Consider the following 6,000-nt stretch of genomic DNA (forward strand, 5'->3'; position numbering starts at 1 on the left):
CTTTAAAGCCAATGCATTTCTGCTGTGAACACAGCCTCTTCACCTTTCAGGAGACTACTACCTATATATTGCTTCAAAATGTACTTTGGCTAATTTACCTATTTAATTGTCAGTTTGGTTTAGTAGGAGGTGCTGGGTAGACTTTGTGAGCTGAATCTAATGCTCAGCTATCCTAATTCAGCAGCTAATCAACTGGGTCAGTGATGATACAAAATAAATACACTGTGAAAACAAAATGGTTTTAGCATATTGGGCCTTAACTGCCTTTAGGGTTTTACATGCTTTGCTAAATTGAAATTTCATACGCAGAGAATACCTCCAATAGCACAGTGGCTTCTTAATCCCATGCTTTTGTGATAACTTCCTTTCCAGAGGAGAAAATAAAATGTAAACTTAATTGCTTAAACTCTGAAAAATGCTTTTCTTTGAACTCAATGAAGCACAAAGATGAATAGTTTATTACTAAAGGGAATTTAGCTCTATTTACGACTGCTTGTACTGTGAAATTGGTTGTTTGTGATCTCTAAAGGCTTGCTTTCTTTTCAGGGATATTACACTGTAGCTCAGACTACAGTGGAAAGCCAGACTGTAAGAAAATTACAGTCTCTAGGACAACCTGTTTCTGTATTTATGGAAAATAAATATGGAGCTTTACCAGCTTTAGGATTCAAAGCAGTGAACTTCTTAAAAATCACTGAAACTTAAACTAACCAACACTGATAGTCTTAAAAGCAATTATTCTGTAATACTAGATAAATGCTGTTGCATTGGTGCCCGCTACCTCATTTACATCTCTAATACTGCCAGACCAGCTTTTAAAAACAGTCTGGAACATAGATATAATGAAGTCATTTCAGTGTGATGGACGAATGCATCCCATGCAAAGTACTTCATGTATTTGTGAAACTTATACTTGTAGTCAGTGTCTGGTGACCTACTGCACAGCAGAAATGTAGGCCAATTATTTAGCACATGTGCATGAATTTCCCAACTATTCTGAAAGTTTCCTTCTTCACATGTGGCCAACTAAACCAGTAATTCTTCCTCGTGCAGCAGGGTAAACCAAGATTTTTAGGTATACCAGCATTTTCTAGGCCATCTTACCACATAGAAGCAACCTCTAAAAAACCTCTTCCTTCATTCTCTCTTTTAGAATAGCTAAGGAGGCCAGGAAAGAAGCACATGTAATCAGGAGGGACGTTAGATGTATTAGAACAACAACTGCTGCCATCCTTCAAGACACTGGTAAGAAGTCATGTAGACCGTTGTGTCTATCTCTGGTCAGCTTTGCTCAAGACCAGCTTTCAAACTGGCCTGCATTCAGGGAAGAGACAGTGGGCTGATCAGTGAAGCAGTGAGCTTCTCTTACCCAAAGAGACACGAAGAGCCTGATCTGTTCAGCCGTGACAAGAACGAAGGGATAATCTTTGCAACATCTTTCCAATAGATCTGGGTGGATGTGGGGATGTTGGAGGAGGTAAGAAAGCTGACGCTTCTTAAGATAGTGTTTGATAACTTGATAAGTGGGATTATATGGAAAGGGTAAAACCACTAAAATAGCAGAGCAGGGAGCCTGCTGATGCAGGAGGCACATTTCGGGTCTCTGTTCTTGTGAACAGATTGTCTTCAGCAAATAACTCAACTCTTTAGGAAAAATATTGAAGGGCTATTTAAAAAAATATTTAAGGTAATACATTTCTAGTTGGTTTTTGTTTGCTTGTCGCTTCCCCCCCCCCCTTGCCTCACAAAAAGCCTGTTTCAATAACATGTCAAAAAAAGTGGAAATTTGGCATATACTTGTTGCTTCCAGAGCAAAGGCTAGAGTGAAAGTTAAGGAGGAAAAAAAAACCCTCAAAGAAGGTATGGTTCAATTCACCCTTGATCATACAGCAATTAGTTGCCAGTACCAGAATCTTGGCTTTGCTTAGTTTTAATTTATACCATCAGAAGTTTTTCCTGTTTTGAAACACAGTTCTGAAGGCACACAATCTGTGATGAGGATTTCTGGTTAGAATTCAGAGCATAGGTAGAACTAAATCTGGTCTGCATGGTGATGAAAATGAATGTTGTTTTCACCAATTATGTATGAAAACTAGGTCAAACTAAATGCACAGTTTCTAGTGTACCCAACTGTGCTAGTTACTAGTCTCAATAATGTGTGATACTCACCAAATTAACTGAAAATATCTGTGCTCTAGATCTGCAGATATTCTGTCACACACATTGTTCAAAAGACCTGAATGTCTTGGGTTTTCTGTAAAAAAGAATGTCACCAGCTGTGATGCTGTATAGTCATGTTTCCATGAAAGACTGATATAGTGGGTCTCATGCAAGATCATCAGCAGATACTTAGATCATGCCAATGACACCATTTTGGTACAAACCTATTAAGAAAAAAACTTAATGAATTAACCCAACTGCCTAATGTATTTTAAGGGCCACCAGTTGTCAACACATTAACAGTTTATTAAATTTAAATTAAACAATAACCTTTTTTATACATGAGAGTGATGGAGTATGAAATCTCCTTTCAAAGACCCAGAGGACCATGTCTTGCTTGCTGTATTTATGCTTGTTGGGTGTATTGTTATCCTGTGTTTTGGTCTCAGCCAGCAACTAGCTTGTTTCAGTTCTGGGAAAATGGATCATATTGCCAGCACTATTCTGACTGGCTTGCTCTTAACCCTGTGCCGTTGTGAGCACGTACTTGGTGTTTTGGCTCAGAGATTGTGCAAACCATGCTCACATCTGTCTGTGGTATAGATTATTATAAGTATACTCATTATCAGTACATCTGTAGTACTTGCTACTTATGATCCTCCTGCTGCTATGAATGGAGTTGGAATTTTAAGGCAATAAAAACCAGTGCTTTAGTGAAGTCATATATGAAGCAATTTGAATTACCTTGGTATCTGAGGTGCTGTTTGGTGAAGGGGTTAAATGGCATTGACTGCCTTATACTTTGTTTGCTTAGAACTCTTAAAAGGATGTTTTTGCCCAGTTATCTCACTTGCAAGGTGAGTCGTGCCCTAGAAAAATGGTTCTCTTGTATAATGGAAATTGGAGTATTTAGAAAGCAGTATGAGGTTGTTTGCCAAATGAAAATGCCTAAGAAATTCTAAGTTTGCAACTGGTATTTCAACAGTCACCTTTCTGTATATTCACAATTTAAATTTCACTTTTATTTTTCTGTTGGGAAATTGCCAGAAATAGTACAAGAAAAACAAATCTAATCACAGAATTTACATGAACCTTTCCATTGTGTTAACACAGCTCCAGTTCTTGCAAAGGATACTTTATGACAGGATAGCAGTCATGAGACAAAATAGGAACTGAAGGCGGGGGGGGAATCAAGAGTGCGAATGACTTCTTGTTCATGCACATGTGAAACTGAAAGTATGTATTGATTGCAGCTGCATGTATGTTTCTCTTGGATCTAGGAGTATTCAATATATTTTGTTAATTTTAGGTGAAAATTTGATTACTAAAATTTGCTTATGCTGTCAGGTGGATGAGAGAGCAAGAAACTTGGCAGATGGGATTAGAATTTCAGGTGATCTTGACATACAGGAGATATGGACTTAAGAAGGTAGGTTTCAGTTAGGGATGAGTGCTAATGCACAAATACAGGTTGAGAAACAGGCTCGGTAACAGTTCTCCATGCTATATCATGAAATGAATGCAAATCAGCACCATACTAATGGGGCAAGGCAAACAAATGCCAGAGCGGGATATAGAAAGCAGGAACATTATATGCTCCTCCCAGCATAGAACACGGATGCTAGTGTGGGAAACGCCTTTCCAAACAGATGTAGGTTAGTCAATAGAAGATCAATGACAAAGTTTACAAAACCAGAAAACCTAGAAAACAATGGCTGCAAGGCAAGCTTGAGTCAGCTTCAGGACTGAAAAGAGAAATTCAGTCTTGAAATTAGTTCTTCTGTGAAGAACAAGAAAACAACCTGTTCTCCCTACTCATGGTGAAAAGGTCAAGAGCAGATTGTCATAACTGGCAGCAAGGAAGATTAAGGTGAGATATTAAGAAAAGTTTTCTAAAATCTTATGATGCTATAATCAGCCTTGGCTCTTCTGTATCCAAGCTGTTCTCATGTCACAAATGATTTGCAACGATGTGCTGGATTTGTCTTATCAAGGGCTTTCTTTTGTATTCTGAATAGTTTATAAAACAGTAGAAATAAAGGACAGATTTTGCATTTTGGTAAATCTAATAGTCTATGTAAACAAGAAACTTTCAAATCATTGAGTGATTAAAAAAAAAAAAGAAACTCCCCAGCAGAAAATTAGAGCAAATTAATTGGGTAAATTATTTGCTGTGAATCATTCACTTCATCTGTATTTCTAAGTTTTGCTTATTATTGATCCTTAATTAGAATAATGGTGCTATATGCAAAGTTAATTGTTTTTATTATGACTCTGAATACAGGTATTCTCTCATTGCTTTAAAAATGTGCATCTTCAGATGTACTTTTGAACAGTCAGTTTGCATATTGATAGCTGTTAATGTTGTGTTAAAACCCATGCAGTATCATTCTGTGAATACTGGAAAAGTAAGGGTAAGTAAACATGATTAACTGCAGGCTGTGATGCTAAACATATTCAATTATTCAAGCGAATGTTTCTCTCTCTTTCGTCTAATGAGAAATTTATGGATTAGCCTTTTCCTTCTTCCCTGGTGATTATTCCCTCCTATTGTTGAGGAACTAGGGGATAATATAATGAGATGCTCACTTGATTACTATCAATAAGACTTCAAATGGTTTTTTTAGGAAGAAGTAGCCAAATTCATCCCAGGTGCAACATCAACAAAATCGATAACATAAGAGTAATGAATATTGCTGAAGAGAACTGCCTAGATCACTGCAATGTGTCTGTATGTTCGTTTTGATTTAAATAATTTTTTTAAATTTGCCAACCACCTTTTCAAATGACATTAAATCTTGCAATATTTATCCAAAAGCTTAGCCTGGGAAAAGGACCGGGCTATAGAGAATATGTGTCAGCATACTCACACAACATACAACCTTGCTGACCTCGGCCAGGTGCTGCCTTGGCAGGGTCAGGGCCCATTTCAGGGGTGTATATTGTCAAGGGCTGAAGAGCAAGCTATGGCCACGCTCTGCAGCCACATGCAAGCTTCTCCAGTGGGGGAGTTTCACTTGGTTCCCTGGGAGAGGCTGGAGTAACTGGGAGATGTGGTTGAGCTGGGAAAGGGGCTGTAGTAGCTCTTGCAGACTACAGCCTCCACCAGTCAGCTGAAGGGGAAAGGGTCCCCGTTGACTCTAGGAGCAAGTACTGTCCATGGCTTGTGTTCATAGGACTAAACTCTGGCCACCGAAACAGGCTGCCTTTTGGGAACAACCTCTGGCCTGTACTTCACCCACAGACTGTTCCTGGGCTCTGCCTGGGACATGCGGTGCAGGCCAGAACTGTTCCAGGAGCGCGCTGACAATCATCACGGTGCATGATCACAGGGCAGCCCTCAAGCTGGCACCAGGCCTTCAGGGAAAGATGTACCCACAGTTCTCAAGCTGACTGCAAATACTGAACTTTTCTGCCTCCTGGCATTGCTCCTGCCACTTCCTTTGTTTGAGCTTTCAGATTGGATCTTAGGGCTGGGGTCCCCTACTGTCCTCAGCAGGCCTAATACACCCATTTAGGATGCACTCAGTAGACCTAATGTAGACCTAGGACAAGAACTCATCTCAGAAGTTCCCACTGAGATATCCAATAACCAGCCTAACTTCTCAAAGCAAAGCACCTCTTTGGAAACAAAGCATCTCAATAGACAGCCTTATTTCATAAGAAAGGTTTATTTTAAAGCCTTTTTCTCATTTTCTTTCTTGGTATTTCATTTTAACACATGGCTTATCTTAAAAAAACCTAGAACTTTGCGCTCTCTCTATTGACATGAAACAAATCTATCGTGAACTTATTGCTCATTTTTTAATTAAAATTTTCTATTACGTAAAGCATGAGTCT

This window comes from Haliaeetus albicilla, chromosome 6 (assembly GCF_947461875.1).
Source record: "Haliaeetus albicilla chromosome 6, bHalAlb1.1, whole genome shotgun sequence".
Classification (NCBI taxonomy): domain Eukaryota; kingdom Metazoa; phylum Chordata; class Aves; order Accipitriformes; family Accipitridae; genus Haliaeetus; species Haliaeetus albicilla.